Source organism: Physeter macrocephalus, chromosome 7 (assembly GCF_002837175.3).
Source record: "Physeter macrocephalus isolate SW-GA chromosome 7, ASM283717v5, whole genome shotgun sequence".
NCBI classification, from domain to species: domain Eukaryota; kingdom Metazoa; phylum Chordata; class Mammalia; order Artiodactyla; family Physeteridae; genus Physeter; species Physeter macrocephalus.
Window position 1 is genome coordinate 129,325,047 of NC_041220.1, and position 25,294 is coordinate 129,350,340.

Consider the following 25,294-nt stretch of genomic DNA (forward strand, 5'->3'; position numbering starts at 1 on the left):
GAAATGATGAAGACATCCACCTATCCAGAACAGTCTGCAGACCCAAACCACATGTCCTATTTTTCACTCCTCAATTATGAGACCGTGTATCAGCTCTGCTCCACATCACCTAGATCCTTATCACAGAATATGATCCATAGACCGGCGGCATTGGTATCATCTGGTAGTTTGTTAGAAATGCAGAATCTCAGCTCCCTTCTCCGCCCCACCCCTGGTCCCCTGTCCTAGACCAACTGAACCAGAACTCACATTTTAATAAGATCCCAGATGATATTTGTACACTACTTTTTAGGAAGCATTCGCATAATTTTTCAATTGAATAATGAGCAGTATGCCAGTAATCAGCAGAAGCAGATACTTGCTGGGCATGGATTCAGTGGATATACAGGAGAATGCTTTCAGTAAATGTGTGAACCTGGGGCATGCTATCATAGGGCCTGTGCTTACCAACTTCTAGTCTAGCAAATTTCTATTCAATTGCTGCTAGATTTTTGCTCTGTGGTAGTTAACTAAATGTTGACTAATTCTAAGGTTTTTATTGCCCAGAACTATCATAAGATGAAAAGTCTGTCTCCTTAAGAGTGTGTTAATGGTTTCAGACCTCCCTTGGATTTCATTATGAATTGATGTTATGGTGGCTCTATTTTTTTAATGCAAACATTACAGTCACGATCTCTTTGTTCTCTAATAATTCTTGAGTGGAAAGGATCATATCATATCTTTAGACTGGAGACTAAAACCACATTTCAACCTCAGGAGTATGTAGGCTAGTTCCATGAAAAAATGTTTAACAACGCTCTGGAAATTAACTTACTGATGCTGTTGAGCAGTTAGAAGTCTCAGTGTTTTCTATATTCAACTTTTTTCCACCTTAAAATCATATTAGTTACTATACCACCTTGAAATTATTTTGACATCTCTCTGAAACTCCAGAGACTTAAGAAAAATCCATATAACTGTTAGAGGAGTTATTCCCCATATTGACTATGATAGCCAGAACAAATACCATTGCATCTAAAACTTGATCATCTAATATGCTTGTAGCTCACTATTGTGTCCCTAAAGAATTTGAACAATTTCATTTCTATTGAATATTGGTAGTTTTATTCCTCCTGTGGCAGGTTTATCCAAAATATTCTAAAAAATAATTCAGATGACTACTAAGAATTATTGCTGTGTGTTTAGAAATTGCATCCAGGCACTGAATTAAGTATATTCCGTGGCATCATGACATTCAATCAGTAAGATGTGTGATAAGAAGCAATAGTCTGTAAATATGTAGGGCTAAGTACACTGTTTACAAGTCAAACATGTCTAAACAGTTATGAAAAGTTTGTGTGCCCAATACTACCTTGTAAGCGTCACTGAAAAGAGGGCACATGGGGAATCCAAAAAATGGGAACCATTCAGAGTTCTGTTTCCACAAAAGGTAACATAAGTCTCTATAATGAGGTGGCATATTCATTGTTACACAGTGCCAAAGGATGCTTATGACAAAATCCAGTAAACTGCAATACTTACTTCGGTGAGGTTACCTGCAACTTTTACTGTAGACTCTTCAAAATATATTTATTTAAATATGTTCATTCAAGGTTCAAATAAAATCTCCGTTTGGGCAGGTTTAAATCTTAAGTTCTGTCCCCATAAAGTATTTTACATTATATGATTAGTTTGAAAATTGTGGTTAATATTCATTTAAAAAATTATGGTAGGTATATTAATAAGTAGCCAATAATTTACAGCTAGCTGCTTGTTAGTAATTTACTCACTCAAAATCCATTACGATTATCTTTTTTAAACTTATAAAATGTAAACAACACTTTGTGTTTGCAATATTTGGAAAAGATTTAGACCTTTTTTCTTTAAATGTTCTACTAAAATACCCTTTAGTTTGTGAAGTGTTCTTGCAAACCATAATGTAAGCAAAGAATTTAACTGTACTTTTTATATTATACAGACTACCAAAAAATACATAATGACATGACATGAGGAACAGTGTATGTTTAATTAAAACCATTAGCAAAAAAATAAATAAATAAATTGAAGGAAGGATTTGAATCTAGTTCAAAGTCTGTCACTTGAATATTCTAACAAGTTTTCAATAAAAATTTAACAAATTATTTCTTCCAAATTGTCTGCAATTATATTTAAAGAGAAGCATATGCATACATATAAACAGCTCTACAAATAATACAATCTCTAGATTTTAAAGCATAAGCCATTAGATTAATGTTGCCAAACCCATAAAAAATTGCATGTTTATTTGACCCATGTTTAAAAGATTTTAACTAAACATACAAAAAAATGTTGTTTTTAGTTGTCCAGGAGATAATCACTCACTTCTGATATTGGGTCTTAAGCAAAATGAATGTGAAAGTCTAATGTACTATTTTTACCTCTAGGAATTATATAATTCAGGCGTGTAAAATGAAGCAATGTTGTAGTAAATATCAAAATAAGTACACTCAAAACTCCCACAAAAGATCAATTTGCCAAAGGAGCTTCTGCTGTAAATATCTGGCAGTGCCAGGAAATAGATAGGAAAAAGCAGATAATTTTCCTCTTGAGGAGATATTTGACTTCATCATAAAGTCTGTACAACTTCTTTGTGCATTTTCTTTTCCAAATGCATTTTGCTTTTCCTCTTGACCAACATTACTGATATCTTGTTAATAACGCCAATAATTTCACACTGAAATGTTGAAAGTAGAGAAAATGGTATGAAAAAGAGTAATTAGGTTTTCTTTTAAGTAATTTATGAATTACAGCTATGTCCTAAAATATTAGTTAAAATGGATAAGAATTGTTTGTATTCCTTGCTCACAGTTAAGTCAGTAATCCCCTCTTAGAAATTTCTGAGGATTGGTCATCCAGGTATTTCATGCCTCCAAAGGACGTTGGTCAGTCTTAAAGCCATTAAGTCGGTTCTTAAATGCTCCTTATTAGGAAATCAGCATTTCTGAAATATTCTACCTCTGTTTTAATGTAACCTTATGAGCATCAGAAAGTCTGACCAGCATCAGAAAACCTTCAATGTGACAGTCTTTAAAAGTATCTGAAAACAGTCATCATTCTCCTCCTAGTTATTCTCCTCGTTATTCCCATTCCAAGTAAAAGGTAGCCAGTTTCTTCAGCAGTATTTTTTAATAGACTTTATTTTTAGAGCAGTTTTAGGTTTGCAGCAATATTGAGCAGAATGTACAGAGAGATTTTCCATACACCCACTTCCTGCACATGCAGTCTCCCCCACTATTAACATCCCTCACCAGAGTGGTACATTTGTTACAATTGATGGACCTACATTGACACATCATTATTGACTTGAGGATTCACTTTGTTATTGTTCATTCTGTAGGTTGGGACAGATTTCCAACAACATAAATTCACAATTAAAGCTCATACATGTTGATTTCATGGCCCCCTAATTATTTTGTATCCACCTATTTTCTCTGCTTCCCACGTCTGGCAACCACTGATCCTTTTATCATCTCAATAGTTTTGCCTTTTTCAAAATATCATATACTTGGAATCAGATAGTACTTAGTCTTTTCAGATTGGCTTCTTTGACTTAGTAATATTCATTTGTTTTCTCTATGTCTTTTCATGATTTGATAGCTTATTTGGTCTTAGTGCTGAATAATATTCCATTGCCTGGATGTACCAGTTTATTTATGCATTCATCTGCTGAAGAACATTGTGGTTGCTTCCAAGTTTTGGCAATTATAACTAAAGCTGCTGTAAACATCTATGTGCAACTTTGGTGTGAACCTAGTTTTCACCTCCTTTGGGTAAATACCAAGAAGCACAATTGTTAGATCATGTGGTAAGAGTATGTTTAGTTTTGTAAGAAACCATCAAAACTTCCAAAATGACTATATCATTTTGCATTCCTAACACCAATGAATGAGAGTTCCTGTTGTTCTCCAGTAATTGATGTGTTCAGTGTTCTGGATTTTGGCTATTCAAATAGGTGTGTAGTGATAACTTATTTTTGTTTTAATTTGCATTTCTTTAATGATATATGATGCGGAACATCTTTACATATGCTTATTTGCCATCCGTACATCTTCTTTGGTGAGGTGTCCGATTGGTCTTTGGCCCATTTTGTTAATCTGGTTGTTTGTTTTCTTATTGTTGTGTTTTAAGAGTTCTTTGTCTTCAGCTGTTTTTCACGTATAAAGGTTTCTAGCTTCTTTGCAACTCTGCTGTGTCATACTCAGTCCATTTTGTCAGTGTGATGATCAAGCATTAAAATATTTTCTGTTGACAATCTGACAATGGGATTGTTTGAAGCATATTTTCATTTATGTAACACTATGGATTTATTGGAAAGCAATACAGGAAAAAACTGTCCTTGGGAAGCCTCCACTAAATATGGCAATAACTCTTTTTCTTTAAAGCACATTACACTATTGATTTTTTTTTCTCTGTTACCTTGTAGTCAAGTGAAAACCTGTCTTTTAAAAATAAATTTATATTATTCTGGTTCAGTTGTACTCTGTTTAAACCTAAGAATAAAAATATATAATCATTCCTATTAAATCTCATCTTAATTTTCAGCATGCCTTGTGATTTTTTAGTGTAAATCTGTTGTAGTTATTATTGATGATCTCAGCTTTTTATTTAATCACCCCATATTTGATAAATATGATTTTTTTGGTCTACCTTCCAGTTGTTGAAGAAGATGGATTGATTATTACTTTCGAATGTAGGCTTTCTTAAACAATAGCTGCTTATAAAATTGTATATGCTCACAATTTACATGTTAGGTCATATAAACAGAAACTGGCAAAGAAAGTAGTAGGGGAAATGAGATTTATACTAACTGTATAAAATTTATGAAATATTTTAGTAGAAGTCTATACAACTTATGAAATATTTAGTAGAAGTAAAACAAGGTCAGTTTACCCATGTCATTTTCTAAATACTTACCAACCACGCACATGCAATTTTTTCCCCATAGATTACGAAAATAATTGTAGGAGGGAATCTAATTAGGTAACCTGCACAGTTTCATAAAAATGATCATGTTGGTGTTAAGCAGAATAATTTCTATCTAACGTTCCCCAATCTTACCTGAACTATGCATAATCTCAAGTGTATGAGCAATTGGGCTTTTATTTGCATTTCTCTTCAAGACATAGCAGCCAAAGAAGAATCAAAAATGACCTCTAAAAAGACATTTTCACGTGGATTTTCATATAAATATTCTTACACAAATGGTAGCTAGGTCTACAACTAACCAATTACAAAATGATAACTGATAATTTCTGGGTAATGAAACAAATTGTGACTTTTATCATTTTTGTTATATCACATATTTTAAAAATCTTTTTGCTCCAGTAAAATTGGATTGTTTGTAAACTATCAGTAGTTTAGACTTAGATCTTATATTCTTATCCCTAAGAAGGAAAATCAGTTTCATTTTTCCCCAAATGGGTAGGAATACAGTCTTAACTTTTAGATTAATTTACCTAGGATCTGCTATAAATAGAATGACTAGTAGCTATGCCCACTAATCATTTCCAAATGTTTTACAAAATTGTATTTCTTATACAAATACTACTTTAATGATCCATAGCTACATTTGGGATGTATGAAAACCAATCATCAGCTAACAGTATGTGCATAACACACAGAAAAGAAATCAAACTAGTTGCTTCCCTAGCTTGACCAACAGCGAGCATCTCTAAACATTTAAACAGTAAGAAATATTCCATTGAATATGATAATATTGATCACATAGGTAGAAAGTAGTTGTACCACATTCCTTTTAGACATATTGCCATTTTCAAGCTATATAAATTTCTAATAATTTAATGGAGATGGAAAATAACAAATCTTCATTCCTAGGAGTTACAGTGCACCATTTTTCTTGGTTAAATTGCTGGATGTATAAATCAAGATAAAATTATAATTTCTATAAATGAAAATAAAACTCAAGCTCCAAACAATATTATTTACACACAACACATAAATTCTAATAAAATCTGCTATTTAAAAAAACATTTTCTGAGGCAATGATGTACTGTGTTTGACATGAAAAATATCTGTATTTTGAGTCATGAACCAACTTCATGCTATTAGAAATAAAAATGTCCTCCAAACCAGTGGAAACTGGCATTCTTGTCTGAGCAGAAACAGCCTGGAAAAAAATTTTTTCTCATTTTATAATCATTTCAGTGTATGCAAGATGACATTTGAAAGCATATGGTTTTAATGATGTCCAGAGGACATTCCAGAATGGTGGGGTCTAGATGTGCAGATATGTAAAAAAAACCCTTCTTGTTAATTTTAATAGCTGGAATGCATAAAATAAATAAGTTTAGGCTAAAGAAAAATGGGAATCATTTTGGGGGAGGGATCTTTGAAAAGAGAATCACAAAATTAATTTAAATACCTGGATTATATAATGTCTGATGAACAAATGCTTGACTTGTGATCTGAAATTAAAGTCACAGTTGATTTTTATCCAAGATTCTTGACAGGCTGAAATAAATGGCATCAATTCAAACCATTCTGGCTCAGCTAAACTGAGAATCAGTCTCCAGAACAATAGCCTGTTAATACACTATCACGTGGGAGAAAAATTAAACTTGGCCTTCCTTCCAATGAACTTAGAATTATTATTTTTTAAGCCTTATAGTAAGCTCAACATGCCAACCTCTTCGTACTTCACATAAAATAAAATTGATAATTGGTATAATAATTACTATATAGGAATAGTGAAATTAATTTATAATTACACTAGATTATAAACCATAAGGAATTATATCTCATTTGGTTATGAATATCTACGTGGGTAGGTAAGCTAGGATTTGTAAAGTTATTTCAGAATGTACAACTGGTAGAAAGATTTTACTCTAAAGCATATGGAATTCACTCAGGTTTTCACCTTCTAAAAGAGGTAAGGAAATCTGAGGTTTGATTTTATGGGTGTTAGATGAAGTCAGTGCACTCAAAGTTGCTTTGCTTTATGTGCCAACTTTTTTTTTTAACATCTTTATTGGAGTATCATTGCTTTACAATGGTGCATTAGTTTCTGCCGTATAACAAAGTGAATCAGCTATATGTATACATATACCCCCATATTCCCTCCCTCTTGCATCTCACTCCCACCCTCCTTATCCCACACCTCTAAGTGGTCACAAAGCACCGAGCAGATCTCCCTGTGCTACGCAGCTGCTTCCCACTAACTATCTATTTTACATTTGGTAGTGTATATATGTCCACGACACTCTCTCACTTCGTCCCAGCTTACTCTTCCCCCTCCCCATGTCCTCAAGTCCAGTCCTGGCTATTGTAAATAGAGCTGCGATGAACACTGTGGTACTCTTTTTGAATTATGGTTTCTCAGGATATATGCCCAGTAGTGGGAATGCTGAATCGTATGGTAGTTCTATTTTTTAGCTTTTTAAGGAACCTCCATACTGTTCTCCATAGTGGCTGTATCAATTTACATTCCCACCAACGTTGCAAGAGGGTTCTCTTTTCTCCACACCGTCTCCAGCATTTATTGTTTGTAGATTGTTTGACGATGGCCATTCTGACTGGTGTGAAGTGATACCTCACTGTAGTTTTGATTTCCATTTCTCTAGTGATTACAGATGTTGAGCATTCTTTCATATGTTTGTTGGCAATCTGGATATCTTCTTTGGAGAAATGTCTATTTAGGTCTTCTGCCCATTTTTGGATTGGGTTGTTTGTCTTTTTGATATTGAGCTTCATGAGCTGCTTGTAAATTTTGGAGGTTAATCCTTTGTCTCTTGCTTCATTTGCAAATATTTTCTCCCATTCTGAAGGTTGTCTTTTCATCTTGTTTATGTTTTCCTTTACTGTGCAAAAGCTTTTAAGTTTCATTAGGTCCCATTTGTTTATTTTTGTTTTTATTTCCATTTCTCTAGGAGGTGGGTCAAAAAGGATCTTCTTGTGATTTATGTCATAGAGTGTTCTGCCTATGTTTTCCTCTAAGAGTTTTACACTGTCTGACCTTACATTTAGGTCTTTAATCCATTTTGAGTTTATTTTTGTGTATGGTGTTAGGGAGTATACTAATTTCGTTCTTGTAGCTGTCCAGTTTTCCCAGCACCACTTATTGAAGAGGCTGTCTTTTCTCCACTGTATATTCTTGCCTCCTTTATCAAAGATAAGGTGACCATATGTTCATGGGTTTACCTCTGGGCTTTCTATACTGTTCCATTGATCTATATTTCTGTTTTTGTGCCAGTACCATACTGTCTTGATTTTTGGAGCTTTGCAGTATAATCTGAAGTCTTGGAGCCTAATTCCTACAGCTCTGTTTTTCTTTCACAAGATTGCTTTGGCTCTTTGGGGTCTTTTGTGTTTCCATACAAATTGTGAAACTTTTTGTACTAGTTCTGTGAAAAATGTCATTGGTGGTATGATAGGGATTGTACTGAATCTGTAGATTGCATTGTGTAGTATAGTCATTTTCACAATGTTGATTCTTCCAATCCAAGAACATGGGATATCTCACCATCTGTATCATGTTTAATTTCTTTCATTAGTATCTTATACTTTTCTGCATACAGGTCTTTTGTCTCCTTAGGTAGGTTTATACCTAGGTATTTTATTCTTTTTGTTGCAATGGTAAATGGAAGTGTTTCCTTAATTTCTCTTTCAGATTTTTCCTCATTAGTATATAAGAATGCAAGAGATTTCTGTGCATTAATTTTGTATCCTGCTACTTTACCAGTTTCATTGATTAGCTCTAGTAGTTTTCTGGTAGCACCTTTAGGATTTTCTATGTATAGTATCATGACATCTGCAACAGTGACAGTTTTACCTCTTCTTTTCTGATTTGGATTCCTTTCATTTCTTTTTCTTCTCTGATTGCTGTGTCTAAAACTTCCACAACTATGTTGAATAAGATTGGTGAGAGTGGACAACATTGTCTTGTTCCTGACCTTAGTGGAAATGGTTTCAATTTTTCACCATTGAGAACAATGTTGGCTGTGGATTTGCCATATATGGCCTTTATTATGTTGAGGTAGGTTCCCTCTGTGCCTACTTTCTGGAGGATTTTTATCATAAATGGGTGTTGAAATTTGTCAAAAGCTTTTTCTGCATTTATTGAGATGATCCTATGGTTTTTCCTACAGTTTGTTAATATGGTGTATCACATTGATTGATTTGCATATATTGAAGAATCCTTGCATTCTTGGGATAAACCCCACTTGATCATGGTGTATGATCCCTTTAATGTGCTGTTGGATTCTTTTTGCTTGTATTTTGTTGAGGATTTTTGCATCTATGTTCATTAGTGATATTGGCCTGTAGTTTTCTTTCTTTGTGACATCATTTTCTGGTTTTCACATCAAGGTGATGATGGCTTTGTAGAAGGAGTTTGGGAGTGTTCCTCCCTCTGCTATATTTTGGTAGAGTTTGAGAAGGATAGGTGTTACTTCCTCTCTAAATGTTTGATGGAATTCGCCTGTAAAGCCATCTGGTCCTGGACTTTTGTTTGTTGGAAAATTTTTAATCACAGTTTCAATTTCATTACTTATGACTAGTCTGTTTATATTTTCTATTTCTCCCTGGTTCAGTCTTGGAAGGTTGTGCTTTTTAAGAATTTCTCCATTCCTTCCAGGTTGTCCATTTTATTGACATAGAGTTGCTTGTAGTAATCTCTCAATTTTGTTTATCTTCTGAAAGAACAAGCTTTTAGTTTTATTGATCTTTGCTCTTTTTTTCTGCATTTCTTTTTCATTTATTTCTGATCTGATCTTTATGAGTTCTTTCCTTCTGCTAACCTTGGGGTTTCTTGTTCTTCTTTCTCGACTTGCTTTAGGTGTAAGTTTAGGTTGTTTATTTGAGATGTTTCTTTTTTCTTGAGGTAGGGTTGTATTGCTATACACTTCCCTCTTAAAACTGCTTTTGTTGCATCCCATAAGTCTGGGATCACTGTGTGTTTTTTTTTTTTGCAGTACGCGGGCCTCTCACTGCTGTGTCCTCTCCCGTTGCAGAGCACAGCCTCTGGACGCGCAGGCTCAGCGACCATGGCTCACGGGCCCAGCTGCTCCCCGGCATGTGGGATTTTCCCGGACCAGGGCACGAACCCGTGTCCCCTGCATCGGCAGGCAGACTCTCAACCACTGCACCACCAGGGAAGCCCGGGATCACCATGTTTTCATTGTCATTTGTTTCTAGGTATTTTTTGATTTCCTCTTTGATTTCTTCAGTGATCTCTTGGTTATTAAGTAGTGTATTGTTTAGCCTCCATGTGTTTGTATTTTTTAACAGATTTTTTCCTGTAACTGATATCTACTCTCATAGCACTGTGGTTGGAAAAGATACTTGATACGTTTTCAATTTTCTTAAATTTACCAAGGCTTGATTTGTGACCCAAGATATGATCTATCCTGGAGCATGTTCCATGAGCACTTGAGAAGAAAGTGTATTCTGTTGTTTTTGGATGGAATGTCCTATAAATATCTATTAAGTCCATCTTGTTTAATGTATCATTTAAAGTGGGGGCTGCTCTTCATTGGTCTGTTGGTGAAAGTGGAGTGTTAAAGTTCCCTACTATGATTGTGTTACTGTCAATTTCCCCTTTAATGGTTGTTAGCATTTGCCTTATTTATTGAGGTGCTCCTATGTTGGGTTCATAAATATTTACAATGTTATACCTTCTTCTTGGATCGATCCCTTCATCATTATGTAGTGTCCTTCTTTATCTCTTGTAATAGTCCTTATTTTAAAGTCTATTGTGTCTGATATGAGAATTGCTACTCCAGCTTTCTTTTGATTTCCATTTGCATGAAATACCGTTTTCCATCCCTTCACTTTCACTCTGTATGTGTCAGTAGGTCTGAATGGGTCTCTTGTAGACAGCATATATACGGGTCTTGTTTTTGTATTCATTCAGCCAGTCTCTGTCTTTCGGTTGGAGCATTTAATCCATTTACATTTTAGGTAGTTATTGATATGTCTGTTCCTATCACCATTTTCTTAAATGTTTTGGGTTGGTTATTGTAGGTCTTTTCCTTCTCTTGTGTTTCCTGCCTAGAGAACTGTTGAAAGATCAGCTGTTAACTTTATGGGTATTCCCTTGTATTTTACTTGCTTTTCCCTTGCTGCTTTGAATATTTTTTTCTTTGTATTTAATTTTTGACAGTTTGATTAGTATGTGTCCTGGCATGTTTCTCATTGGATTTATCCTGAATGGGACTCTCTGCACTTCCTGGACTTCAATGACTATTTCTTTTCCCATATTAGGGAAGTTTTCAACTATAATCTCTTCAAATATTTTCTCAGTCCCTTTCTTTTTCTCTTCTTCTTCTGGCACCCATATAATTTAAATGTTGGTGTGTTTAATGTTGTCCCAGAGGTTGCTGACACTGTCTTGGGTTCTTTTCATTGTTTTTTCTTTATTCTGCTCTGTGGTAGTTATTTCCACTATTTTATCTTGAAGGTCACTTATCCGTTTTTCTGCCTCAGTTATTCTGCTATTGATTCCTTCTAAAGAATTTTTAATTTCATTTATTGTGTTGTTCATCTCTGTTTCTTTGCTCTTTAGTTCTTCTAGGTGCTTGTTAAATGTGTTTCTTGTTTTTTCTCCATTCTATTTCCAAGATTTTGGATCATCTTTACTCTCATTTATAATTTAAATGTTGGTGTGTTTAATGTTGTCCCAGAGGTTGCTGACACTGTCTTGGGTTCTTTTCATTGTTTTTTCTTTATTCTGCTCTGTGGTAGTTATTTCCACTATTTTATCTTGAAGGTCACTTATCCGTTTTTCTGCCTCAGTTATTCTGCTATTGATTCCTTCTAAAGAATTTTTAATTTCATTTATTGTGTTGTTCATCTCTGTTTCTTTGCTCTTTAGTTCTTCTAGGTGCTTGTTAAATGTGTTTCTTGTTTTTTCTCCATTCTATTTCCAAGATTTTGGATCATCTTTACTCTCATTATTCTGAATTCTTTTTCAGGTAGACTGCCTATTTCCTCTTCATTTGTTTGGTCTAGTGTGTTTTTACCTTGCTCCTTCATCTACTATGTGATTCTCTGTCTTCTCATTTTGCTTAACTTACTGTGTTTGGGATCTCTTTTTTGCAGCCTGCAGGTTTGTAGTTCCCATTGTTTTTGGTGTCTGCCCCAGTGGTTAAGGTTGTTTCAGTGGGTTGTGTAGGATTCTTGGTGGAGGGGTGTGGTACCTGTGTTCTGGTGGATGAGGCTGGATCTTGTCTTCCTTCTGGGCAGGACCACTTCTGGTATTGTGATTTGTGGTGTCTGTGAACTTATTATGATTTTAGGCAGCCTCTGTGCTAATGAGTGGAGTTGTGTTCCTGTCTTGCTAATTTTTGGCATGGAGTGTCCAGCACTGTAGCTTGCTGGTCATTGAGTGGAGTTGGGTCTTAGCATTGAGATGGTGATCTCAGGGAGAGCTTTCACCATTTGATATTACATGGAGCTGGGAAGTCTTTGGTGGACCAATGCCCTGAACTTGGCTCTCTCACCTCAGAGACACAAACCTGACACACAGCTGGAGCACCAAGACCCTGTCAGACACACTGCTCAGAAGAAAAAGGAGAAAAAGAAATAAAGAAGAAAAAAATTAAAAAGTTATTAAAATTAAAAATTAAAAAATTTTTTTAAATACTTAAAAATTTAAAAGTAATTTTTAAAAAAAGAAAGAAGAGAGCAACCAACCAAAAAACAAATCCACCAATGATAACAAGCGCTAAAAACTATACTAAAATAAAACAGGACAGACAGAACCCAAGATAAATGTTAAAAGCAAACCTATACAGAAAAAATCACACAAAAAAACATAGACATACACACTCACAAAAAGAGAACAAGGAAAAGAATATATATATATCTATATATTAAAAAGAAAAAGGAAGAGAGCAACTAAATCAATAAAAAAATCTACCAATGATAATAAACTCTAAATATGAAAGTAAGATGAACATATGAGAAACAAATTAGATGCAGGAAGCAAACCCCAAGTCTGCAATTGCTCCCAAAGTCCACCACCTAAATTTTGGGATGATTTGTTGTCTATTCAGGTATTCCAGAGATGCAGGGTGCATCAGCTTGATTGTGGAGATTTAATCCGCTGCTCCTGAGGCTTCTGGGAGAGATTTCCCTTTTTCTTCTTTGTTTGCACAGCTCCTGGGATTCAGCTTTGGATTTGTACCCTCCTCTGCATGTAGGTCACCTGAGGGCATCTGTTCTTTGCTCCGACAGGACGAGGTTAAAGGAGCAGCTGATTAGGTAGCTCTGGCTCAATCAGGCCGGGGGGGAGGGAGGGTACGCAAGGCGGGGCGAGCCTGCGGTGGCAGAGGCCAGCGTGACATTGCACCAGCCTTAGGCGCGCAGTGTGTTCTCCCAGGGAAGTTGTCCCTGGATTTCGGGACCCTGGCAGTGGCGGGCTGCACTGGCTCCCAGGAGGGGAGGTGTGGACAGTGACCTGTGCTCACACACAGGCTTCTTGGTGGCGGCAGCAGCAGCCTTAGCATCTCACGCCCGTCTCTGGGGTCTGTGCTGATAGCTGTGCCTCGCGCCCATCTCTGGAGCTCGTTTCGGCGGTGCTCTGAATCCGCTCTCCTCGAGCAGCCCGAAATAATCGTCCTTTGTCTCTTAGGCAGTTCTAGACTTTTTCCCTTACTCCCTCCTGGCTAGCTGTCGTGCACTAGCCCCCTTCAGGCTGTGTTCACACAGCCAGCCCCAGTCCTCTCCCTGGGATCTGATATCCGAAGCCCGAGCTTCAGCTCCCAGCCCCCACCCGCCCCAGGCGGGTGAGCAGACAAGCCTCTCGGGCTGGTGAGTGCTGGTCAGCACCCATCCTCTGTGCTGGAATCTCTTTGCTTTGCCCTCTGCACCCCTGTTGCTGTGCTCTCCTGCATGGATCCGAAGCTTCCCCCCCGCCACCCCCCATCTCTGCCAGTGAAGGGGCTTCCTAGCGTGTGGAAACTTTTCCTCCTTCACAGCTCTCTCCCAGAGGTGCAGGTCCCATCCCTATTCTTTTGTCTCTGTTTTTTCTTTTTTCTTTTGCCCTACCCAGGTACATGGGGAGTCTCTTGCCTTTGGGGAAGTCTGAGGTCTTCTGCCAGCATTCAGTAGGTGTTCTGTAGGAGTTGTTCCACATGTAGATGTATTTCTGATGTATTTGTGGGGAGGAAGTTGATCTCCACGTCTTACTCCTCCATCATCTTGAAGGTCTTTCCCCAACTATTTCTTTATGTGCTTTACAAATAGTAACTTCTCTGTTTTTGATAACAACTCTGAGATACTTATCATTATTATTTCTACTTTATGATGAAGAAACTGAAGCAAGATCAGTTAGGTAACATGCTGAAGTTTACAGAGCAAGTAAGTTCCAGAGCCACTGTATTGCTCTTCATTTGGTGTTGACCAAGACTGGAATTGAAATCTATTCAGTTTTCAGAGAGTCACTGAGAAAGTCTAGGGGATTTATGATACTAGCTGCTTTGGTCGACATGAAATTCTTAAGAGTCAAGGTAATGCCTAGCTCTAGGATTTATTCTAGAATTTTATGAGAAGTCTGATTACACTAGATTCAGAAAAGTGGCTACTTGAGTTATTATAGCAGCTCAATATGCAAGGTGCAGTAGAGAAAGGAGAGAGACGGTCTCCACAATAGCTTCAAATAATCCATAACTGAATGTGGAAACTGTAGGATGTTTCTGAGCTTGAGAAAATTCAGATACATTCCTCAACACCTGACTCTGCTATAGTTTTGTCAACCGCGAAAGCACAATAACTTCTTAAAATAGGTTCTAAGAGAGCATTCCTAGGTTTTGCATGTGTCAAAATTCCAAGCTATATCTAGTCTCCTAAGGACTTTAGAAAGTTCAATTCAATTGAGCTTTTTACAACTCTACTCTGTGATAAGCAGAATCTCTGGATGAAGACAAAATTTGAAACAACTCCTTCTAAAACACACATGCACTCATATACATACATCATATATATGATGTGGTCCCTTCATTAACAGAATTTATAATTTGTTTAGAAGCTAAAAATAAAACTATTGAATAATTATTAGATCAACAAAATGTGTGACTGCAGTAAATTTTTTTTTTTTAGTTTTTGTTTTTTATTGAAGTATAGTTGATTTACAATGTTGTGTTAGTTTCTGGTGTACAGCAAAGTGGTTCAGTTACATATAGATATGAGGTGGGGGAGGGATAATTTAGGAGTTTGGGATTAGCAGATACAAACTACTACATATAAAATAGATAAACTACAGCAGTAATTTTGAAGGTATTAATATTTTTTTATTTACCTGTTGCCCCAACTCTTTCTTCAAGTAAACTCTTACGTAGAAACTAAACATGTCAAACATGTAAAACACAGGTCCTGTGGTTGCAGCACATGTGGAGAAGCAAGGTTCTCTCATGTGAGTAATTCCATCCTTTAACAAAGCTCCTGAGAAGCTTAGTAGGGCCATGGATGGAACAGAGAATGAAAACTTCTGATAGAGTTTCAGTTCAAGGACTATAAATAACAGAAAGATCATCTGGTATAATATATGCCAGGCAAACTCCACAGTGGAGAGTTTCAAGTGGAACTACAAAATAAATGCAGAATTTAGGTATATTTATTTATTCACATAGTTTTATATTCAGATTAAATGGTTGAGATCCTCAACACAAAGTATTCAATCTGGTGATTATTTACAATTTCCAAGCTCAAGGCAAACATGTCAAATCTGTCTTTCAAAATTTACATTTCGCAAATTAATTCATTCTGCTCTGCTCAAGAAAACTTAGTAAAGGTACTTAAAGGGTAATAACTTTAAACAAATAAAAAATATTTTCTTTGTGTGCTTCTTTTGAAAAATAATTATGTGCATTTCTCATGAAGAAAAAGGTAAAAAAAAACAATGAGGAGTAAAACTGTACTGGTATTTTCCATCTTTAAGATAAAAGCACTGTATGTACAGATATTTAATAATATGACATGGTTTAAATTGAAAGAAAGCTGGTGAAAATAACTCAAATTATTATCATGAACTAAAATCATTTAATATAATTAAAGTGGAATAGGAAAATTTAATCTTTGCAATTTGGCATATTCCTTCTAATAGTAAAACAACTTTGTTTGTAACAAAGATGTTACTCATTTATTTCCAGAGTACTTCTTAGAACAACTGCATGGGAAAAAAATAAAAGCATAATGCTAGAAAGAAATGAAATAAAAACTGTTACATCCTTATAAAAGTTATAGTATTTTTTTAAAAGAAAAATAGTAAGTACTGTATATCTAACTTAGATTGCATTCATTTTATTATTAATGCTTCTGAACATGGAAGTAGCTATTATTGAGAATTTACAAAGATCCATGCATTCTACTGAGTCTGGTGCTAAACTTGGTTTATAGATATCATTGCCTTAATTTAATATTTCAATCAACATTTAAAAAACTGAGCCTTAGGGAGATTAAGGAATTTGTCCTAATTTACACAATCAAAAACTGGCAAAGGTGACATTACAAATTCAGGACTCTCTGGTTTTAAATCTTGTGCTCTTAAACAATACATAGTTCTATATCCTGAACCCTTAAAGAGCAATCTTAGCAAACTTCTTGAAACTACTAATTTCCACAGAATATGATTAGTAAATAACTTCTTCATAGTGTTCATGTATTACCTGCTAATTAAAGAATGAGTCTTAAAAGTGATTAAAAAGAAAATGGACATAACTCTACATCAGTCTGAATGTTTCTTCCAAATGGGTATGTACAAAGTGAAATGGAATAGAGTGAGTAGAATACATTAACCCAAGCTTGCAATTTATGAATTGATTAAAGATTTACGGCACTTGTTACCTATACTTATGTAAATAGTTATACAAATATTTTCTTCTACCTGATTAACTTACATCTGTGTAGTAATTATTTTATATTATGTAGAATTTATCTTTTCTTTATCATCCCTTTTATCTTTTAATTCTCATCACAACTCCATGAATAGTCCATTATTATTCTCATTTTAAAGATATTCCAGAGAAGTCAGTTAATTTGACCAACACCACACAACAACCAAAAGCAGCACTAGGAAGCAAACTGAGCTTCCTATGCCCTTCCTCACAGCTGGGTGGCCTGTTGTATTGATTCAAGCAGTGTAAAGCTGGAAGAACGATCTTGGTTCTTGTCTTCTTTGAAGAAAGAATTAAGCAAAGAGACTAAGGTTGTGAAAAAGGTAAAAGCATTTATTAGAAGAAAATATGTGTAGAAGAAGCAAAATAGGCGTGGAAAAAACAAAATGTGTAGAAAAAGCAAAGTACCTGTGGAAAAAAACAAATATGTGTTGAGGAGCACACAGGCAAGTGCGGAGCGAGTTGTGTGCAATAGGGGCAGCTTAGGTTGTTTATATAGGAGCACTTTTCTGGGTTTTTTTCTGGCCAGTCATCTCCATATTTGGTCCTGATGTGGCACACATCTTTCAGCCAGTATGGATTCCAGCTGGTGTCTTCTCCCTCCTTTTATCCTTCCCCTTGACTGAGGGCCTTCTCAACACATGTGTTGGGCCAAGAAATCCACAAGAATACACCCAGTCAGGGTGCAATGCTCTGCTGATATCCCATCCCGAAGTGTCAGCAGGAGACCAGCTGCAGATGCTCAGCCCAGAGAAACCAGTTCCAGATGCTCAGCCGGGGACCTATCTACTACCTCAGTACCTTTCTAGATCTAATACAATGTGAAGAGTTTAACAATAAGTTCATGTGCATGTTATCACCATTTTTATTTAAAAGTTATATTTATGCACAAAAATAAATTATACACTTTTGATAAAACATTAGTGTTACTTAGAGTCAATTGCCTTTCCATTTAAGTGAGTAATATCAGTATTTCAGTAGGGGTAAAGATAATAATCAAACGTTTTCATTTTGCCCAAAAAAGTAAATATTTGACTTTAGGATTTCTCATACAGTAGTAATTTATCTTAATTCTGTGTATACACAGTAATATTAAGAAATTTTTACAGTAATAATTATAGGCAGTTACTAATGCAATGTCTATGTGGAAAATGTTTATTAATATTTATACATGTGTAGGGAAACCTTCATATTGATATTTACTTGAGAAAATACTGTTATGACTCAACCACAAAAATCCAAAAAGTTTGTCCATACATAGTGAAACTGCCACTTACTATACAGTCCACCTATCCCTAGGCTACAATTCATATTAACCATAGTAAAAAAAAAGAAAAAAATAAATATTTGAGACATGTATCTGTTATATAATAAGACACTCCATAATTCAGTAATTTAAAGAAGAACAGAAGTTGATTTCTCTTTCATATTTAGTCCTTTCAGTATTCAAAGGTGTAGTAACTCTACTCCTGGAAATCATTTAAAGTCACCAGTTTCTTCTATTTTGCTCCAACATTTTGATATGCTGGAGGCATTATTTTTTCAAGTGGTCACATTTATGGCCATATCCCTGCCAGGCTCTGTATTCCAAAGGGCAGGGAGGGAAAAGAGCCTAACGGCACATGTGCCTGATGTTTAAACCTAGATCCAAAAAACAGTAGATAACATGTCTGCTAACATTCTGTGGATAAGAAATTAGCCATATGGCTATACCTTTCTGCAAGGTACATGCTGCCAGCTATAACTCTATTACCTTAAAAAAATTGTAAATTGATTTGGTGCATACAAATACTAGTCTGCCATGGTCCTCTTTGGCCACTCAAATCTCCATGCTCATTCCTTCCACATGTAGACACAAGCACTCACTCTCCAGGGGAGACAACTCCGTAATATAGCCAGATAATACCTCTGAATAAGATTTGGGAATTGGGAGCAAAGTACTGTATTCCCCATCAATTTCAGATAAAGCTTCTTGTGGACTAGTGACTTTCAAAATAAATACATGTTATCTAATTCCCCCCTCCCCAACATATGTATGCACACCTAATAAATACAAATACAGCAACAGGAAATGATAGTCATAATAAATCTTCCATTCAAAAATGGATATAATTAGAAACACTAAGTAGTCACTGGCTCTTTTTTGTCCCAAACTTTATTGATAGGTAATTAACAAGTAACATTGTATAATTTTAAGATGTACAGTAAGATAATTTGATAATGTATATATTGTGAAATGATTACCACGGTAAGGTCAGTTAACATATCCATCACCTCACATAATTACTTTTTTGTGTGTCTGTGGTGAGAACATTTAAGATCTACTCTCCAAGCAAGTTTCAAGTATACAATAGTCACCATGCTGTATATTAGATCCCCAGAAATTATTCATCTTATGATTGAAAGTTTGTACTCTTTGACCAACATCTCCCCATTTCTCCCTACCCACCCCCTAGCCCCTGGTAACCACCATTCTGTTCTTTGTTTATATGAGTTCCAATTTTTTTAGATTCCATATTTAAGTGACATAACACAAGACTCTCATTCAGATTTGACGGAGAAGTCAAATCCTTACAGATAAGCAAAAGCTAAGAGAATTCAGCACCACCAAACCAGCTTTACAATAAATGCCAAAGGAACTTCTCTAGGGAGGAAAAAAAGAGGCCACAACTAGAAACAAGAAAATCATAAATGGAACAGCTCACCAGTAAAGGCAAACACACAGTAAAAGTAGGAAATCATCCACACAAAAATATGATATCAAAACCAGCAGCAGTGAGAAGAGGAGAGTACAACTGCAGGAAATGGGAAATGTGTTAGAAACTAAGAGACCAGCAACTTAAAATAACCTTATATATATATATATATAGACTGCTATATCAAAACCTCATGGGAACTGCAAAACAAAAAACTACAACAGATACACATACAAAAAAGAAAAAGCAGTCCAAACACAACACTAAAGATAGTCATCAAATCACAAGAGAACAAAAGAGGAAGGGAAGAAAAAATACCTGCAAAAACAAAACTGCAACAATTAAGAAAATGGCAGTAAGAACATACATATCGATAATTACCTTAAATGTGACTGGATTAAATGCTCCAACCAAAAGACATAGACTGGCTGAATGGATAAAAAAATAAAACTCGTATATATGCTGTCTATAAGACACCCAATGGAAAAATTTCCTTAACTCTAGGAAGAACTACCTTCACTGTTTCAAGAAGGAGTGAAAATATGCCAGTGTGTCTACAACCTTGAAGTTAAGGACAAGGGAAAGATTAGATAAGCATGGATGTGTGGAGTGTCCAACTATAAAGAAATAATTAAGGTAACCATATAATTTGTCATCCAACAGGAACACATTTGAGAGTGAAAGGTGATACTAAAAGTAATTAACATCCCTTAATTGATCTACTAGGAGCATAAGCCAGATTTTTCTAGGCAAATTGCTGTCCATGTTTATTCTCCTTGAAACTAAATAAAATTGTAGCTCTGGGAGAAGTACTGTCTAGTGGGAGCTGTGGTCATAATTAGGTACCTCCTTCCTTGGAGGGAGGTGGATTATGAATGTAGGGAATACATACTTGGATATCCAGGCCTCTTTTTCAGTCCTCCTCTTGCTACTGCCTTCCATTTCAACTTTGGTGTGGAAATCTGTATAGATCAGCCTTCCAGAACACAGTTGGAGAAAGGAAGAGACTGGATCATGGCACAAGGGGAAATCATGGGGGAAGATATAGGTAATTATACAACACACATCTTCTATTAAAAACAAAAATCTGGCAATACTTTGTAAGCATGCTCACTTTCACCCACCATGTACTCATTCACCGAAGATAGCAGCTATATGGCTGCCTCCACACGTTTTTGGACAGAAAATGAGTTTTCTAGTTCACATCAGTTTCCATTTTCCAAATGGGCCTCTTCATTTACTTTAGGTACCTGCCTACAGGTGACTACATCAGCACCCATAGACATCTGATATTGTAGCAACAATATTAAAGAAACAAATAAGTCAGTAGAAGAGAGTGGTCAACATAAAGAGGTAGAGAAAGAATCGGATGGTGTTTATTCAGCACAATCTAGAAAAGTGTCATTTAACCAGAAAACTCACATACTTGGCATGTATATCCCTAATACAGAGATAGGTGCATTAAATAAATTTAGCCTAAAACAGATAAATTTTTAAATTATGTAACTCTTTGCCCTGTGTGAAATCACCAAACAACTTAGTTCTTATAGGGAGGGTCTGCACTAGTCATATTGATAAAATTGTCTAGCCTACTACTGTCCAATAGAAATATAGTGAGTTTTACATGTGTAATTTTAAATTTTATGGATGCCATATTATAAAAAGGAAAAGGAAACAGGTACAACTCGTTGCAATTATATATTTAATCCCAATATGTAAACAATTTTATTATGTAATCAATAAAGGAGAATTAATGGGATTTTTGCATTTTTCTGCACTAAGTCACTGAAATCCAGAGTGTATTGTTTACTTATAGCATATCTTAATTTGGACTAGCCACATTTCAAGTGTTCAATGGGCATGTGTGGCTAGCGGCTACCGTATTGGATAAGGTAGGTCTAGTCTATTTAAACCCTATCTTTTTCATTAGAAATTTTAAATCGTGTACCTGAAAAATCTTGCACATTTAGTCTCTCATAGTTTAATGTAACGTGGATCACAGGTAATGTGGAAATTCTTGGTCTGTGAAGCTAACAACCAGATCTTATTACCTAATAACTCCCTCTACAGATCTATCTGAACTACCAGCTGATGTTCAATAAGCTATTTCTGTCTCAAAAGCAATTACTATATCTCATCACTTATAATGTGGGGTAAATTTTTTCTTTGAATATTCTCTGATGTTATGTTTGACCATTAGTTTGTTTATTTGAATTATTAATCAAACAGAAAACTGCTATTTTCTCCAAATCCTATGAAAATTACTCTGAGATCTTACTTCTTTGCCAGAATGTATCCTTAAAAATGTTATGGAGTTGTTCCAGCTGTTTCTTTGACCATCGCGGTTTGTTCTAAAAGTACAAGACAAATATTTGAGTCTTTCCTGCCATTGGTCAAAAGCATTGCTCGGAGTATTGTTTCACTGCTTTCCTTGTTCAACATTACCATGAAAGGGAAAAGGGTGCCTCTTCTGCACCAGCCTCTGCTTCCTGTCTTGAAATACTTTGCATTATGTCACTGATCTTCAACAAAATCCAGCCTGTTTAAATTAAAGTACTACATGGAATTATCTACATTTTCCTGGTGAACAGCCAGCATTTTACATGCTGAACTGTCATTCATCTTGCATTATTTACCGCTTGTATAAATGGACTAGTTTTCAAGATGCTGTTGAAACAAAAACAATAACTGAAAAGTTCTATTAGGAAAAGGGGCCCCTCTAGCAATTCTTGCTTCACAGTCCATTACTTCCCCAATCAGTAAACTGTGGAGTTTACTAAAAGTAATTTAAACTAACGGTTTAGTAAAAGGCAATCCAAATAAGGTGCTATTATGGAATAATGCAAACTGCAGTTTTTTCCCGGTCAGTCACTGGAAGAAACTGTGCAGAGATATTGGAAGGAAACCTGTGGACAATTTTCACAGGCCTTTCTCAAACAGGCAGCCTGCTGTCCAGGGTGAGGGAACCAGGTTTCTAGGAAGTGCCTTTGCTACATTGTGAGGAATGCCATATAGCAGGGATCACCAGATCTGGGGGTCCAAAAGGTTTCATAGATCCCACTTTGGGGACTCAGTAACTTGTTAATAATAATGCAGGTCAACAAATATGCACGTATGTAAAAATTTGGGCAAATCCAGTGAGATATAACATTATATTGATAATAAACATGAACCCAGACCACCTGAAATTATAAAAGTTAACGGGGAGATAAATATAAATATCATGAGCTGAATTAAAAGCTAGTCTAGAAAGCCATGGAATTCCAGAGGAGACAGACTATAAACAATAGATCGTATAAGTAGGATCTTACTGAACTTTAAGAAATATATTTACATGAATAAATCCAATTTTGTGTCCACTTGCTTTTACACTAATATGAAATGGATAGCTTTTATCTTCATGATTTAAACATGATCAGCTACTTAATGCAAAAGGATAAAGCACTTGATGTCATCTATGTCATCTAATAATAAAAGTTCCTTTAAGTGGTCCTATTCATGCAATACAGAATATAATTGAATCAAATCAAGTAGCAGGAATAATGTACTCTTATCAGAGGAAATTCAATCATTCCTTTGATGAAAATGTAAACAATATTATATTATCATTCTGACAGGACTTTTTTCTATCATAAACCTGAATCTCTATCAGTGCATTACCTTTGGCCTGATAATTAATAGCTTCCACCTGTCAACTGCACGGCCTTTTTTTTTTTTTCTCTCTAGGAGTTCCTTTGGGCAGCCTAGGGTCTCTCACTTAATTAGAACTGCTGTTTACAGATGTGGTTGGCTGTAGTGCACTCAGTCTTTTCTTTCTCTCGTGTATGCACTGTCTCTTTCTTTCTTTCACTTTGTAAAGTTAAGAAAAGGTTTATGCAAGTCATGTATTGGTGAAGGCAGCACTAAACAACATTTATCTCCCAAGCTTGAGGGGGATTTGTGCACCCTCAGATGTAGCTGTCTAGAGCCAGCTACTTATTTCTATTACTCTCTTTCTAGAGAAGAAAGAACATTCTTCCTTTTCTACTGTCTAGCTTTTCCAAAGGAGAATCTACATAAAAGGGATTGGAGTCTCTAGAGGCAAAGTTTCATCGATTTAACATGCATCCATCTTTCCTAGGTTTGCATAGGAACTCTTCATGCCTGGGAAACAGGTGGGTGTGGACCAGGATCAGGGTGGAAGAAATTTCCATCTTATACTAAATTTAAAATCATTTTTTTTTAAACTCCTGGGCTTTGGCCTCAAGTCTGCTTCACAGTGCCAGACTTTTTTTTTTTTAACATTTATAATAGTGTTTTTATATGATTCCTTTTTCTTCATTCAGAATTTTTTCACCTGAAATCCAAATTATGGATGGGGTTCTAATTCTTCCTTATGATGGCTTATGAGATGTGGGTGGACATCTTTTAAATGTTTATGAGATTTAGATGTGATGTTTACTTGCTGGATCCACATAGAGTTACTCAAAAAGGGCAAGAGATCTGACTCAGCCAAATTTTATGACATAAAATTTGTAGAAATGGAATTTAGACACAAATGCCTATATTGATGGCGTATCTTTAGTAAAGTATGTTCATCAAAACGTCTGTATATTTCTATCATAATTTAAAATGCTCAGCTTTTTTTGTCACGAAAAGGTACTATTTTGGCTTAATAAAGAGATACTATAGTTAGTAATACACTTTTCATGCCTCTTCTCAGCAGTGATGAAATTTACCAGATGGTTAGATTTATAGGGGTGACTGTGGGTAAGTCACTGAGACAATAAATCTCTTAGTGGAAAGCAGGATGGTCCTGACTGCAATTGTTAGGTAAAAGTCTGACTCCTTTGAGAATTGTACTGAAAAATACTCTAGTAAGGATTTTATATTAACCAGCACCTCAGGTTGGAGGACTGTGGCCTAAAAATTATTGATCTTTGTAAATACACACTCATCATTGTAATATTCTACTTCTGCCTCAAATATGACTACAATCGATATAAGAACATACACACTGTCACAATTCCCTTAGATGTAATTATCTAGTGCCTACACTAGCAACGGTATTGTATTGACCAGCAAGCAAGCTGGCTCTTCCTATAACCAGCAGAAAATAGGGTGATGCTGTTTGTCACTAGCCTTACCTCTGAGCAGCTATTTTTTGCTCTTGATATCCTGACAACTCACCTTTGCCTTTCTTGTTCCTTGAAACCTTGTTACTTTTCTACATTCTTATTCCCAGAACTTCTGTTTATTACAGACAACTGTTATTGCATGGTACACAGTTTTTCCTAGTTTCCCTAACTCATCCTCATACTGAATGATTTTAATACCCTCTGTGTGCAAACCACTTACTCCTATTGACAGATACTACTGATCTTAACTAATAGTGTAACAAAATTATCTGGGAAGCTTTATGAAAAACAGGTTTGGGTCCAACTCAAGTATAAATGGTTTAAAAAAACAAAGTAAAATTTCATCTCTCTCACATATCCCAAATCCATTCCTAAGTCATTTCTGTATGTCCTTCCTGAAATATTTTATGAATATTCTAGGAAGTATTTGCTTTCATCTTCCTAAATTTGGGGTCATACTTTGTTCATTAGGATTGTTCTGCTCAGTACATTTTTCCCTTTATAATGCTTTCTGTGGATGTCACCACTTTAGATCTGATTTATTATTTTCTAACTGCATATTATTTAAGTATAATATATTTAACCTATCTTCCACTGGTAGAAACTTAAATTG